Source organism: Thunnus maccoyii, chromosome 23, assembly GCF_910596095.1.
Source record: "Thunnus maccoyii chromosome 23, fThuMac1.1, whole genome shotgun sequence".
Lineage (NCBI taxonomy): Eukaryota > Metazoa > Chordata > Actinopteri > Scombriformes > Scombridae > Thunnus > Thunnus maccoyii.
The window spans coordinates 8357602-8358172 of NC_056555.1; positions in this window are offsets into that span (position 1 = coordinate 8357602).

Sequence of the window (571 nt, forward strand, 5' to 3'; positions counted from 1 at the left end):
TCTGGTTGGGTAAGGTCCAGTGGGATGCATGTCTAACCAGCACCGGAAGGTTCAGAAGTTCACTGAATGCAAACACACAGACATTCACAGTCCGCGCACACTCGTACATCCTTTTCTATGAACATCATAAGCCTCCGTAGTATCAATCCTTTTGAACGCACAACAAACAGCAGCAGCATGAAGCTGCCCAAAGCTTATTTTACAAGCCTGCTGCTTCTGTTAGTTTGTTGTTTTCAAAGACTGAAATGCTTTCCTCTTCTGGAGAATTTCAGCTTTTGTAAGGCAGGATGTTTCCTAGGTATGATCAAAGTCTTCCTGCCCTATTGATAGCTCCTAACAATGGCTTTTTCTCTCTGTCCTAATGGCTGAGTATCGCACATCACATAACCTGATCATACTTAAAGTGTAGAGTACCTCCAATAGACCTTCAATAATGAATGCTCATGATTTGATCCTGACATGTTTAAAATTCTCCACACATTGAGAACATTGTGACATTACAGCTGCAGAAGTAACGTCAGCTCCATTAATTAGCACCGTGGCTGAACAACATGAGACTTTGCCAGCTGTA